Source organism: Arachis duranensis, chromosome 8, assembly GCF_000817695.3.
Source record: "Arachis duranensis cultivar V14167 chromosome 8, aradu.V14167.gnm2.J7QH, whole genome shotgun sequence".
NCBI lineage: Eukaryota > Viridiplantae > Streptophyta > Magnoliopsida > Fabales > Fabaceae > Arachis > Arachis duranensis.
Genome location: NC_029779.3, coordinates 32381974 through 32382424, shown reverse-complemented (window position 1 = coordinate 32382424; position 451 = coordinate 32381974).

Here is a 451-nt window from a genome sequence, read left to right as displayed (position 1 = left end):
AATGAAAAATGTTCTTAATTGAAAAAGAGTAGAATTGCATGAATTTTGAATTTTATAACAGTTTGATTATTTTGATGTGGTGGCAATACTTTTGACTTCTGAATGTATGCTTGAACAGTGCATATGTCTTTTGAATTTGTTGTTCATGAATGTTTGCTCTTGAAAGAATGATGAAAAAGGAGATATGTTACTGAGGATCTGAAAAATCATAAAAATGGTTCTTGAAGCAAGAAAAAGCAGTGATTCAAAAAAAAAAGAGAGAGAAAAAATTCGAAAAAAAAGAAGAAAAAGAAAAAGAAAAAGAAAAGAAATAAAGTTGTGATCCAAGGCAAAAAGAGTGTGCTTAAGAACCCTGGACACCTCTAATTGCGGACTCTAGCAAAGCTGAGTCACAATCTGAAAAGGTTCACCCAATTATGTGTCTGTGGCATGTATGTATCCGGTGGTAATA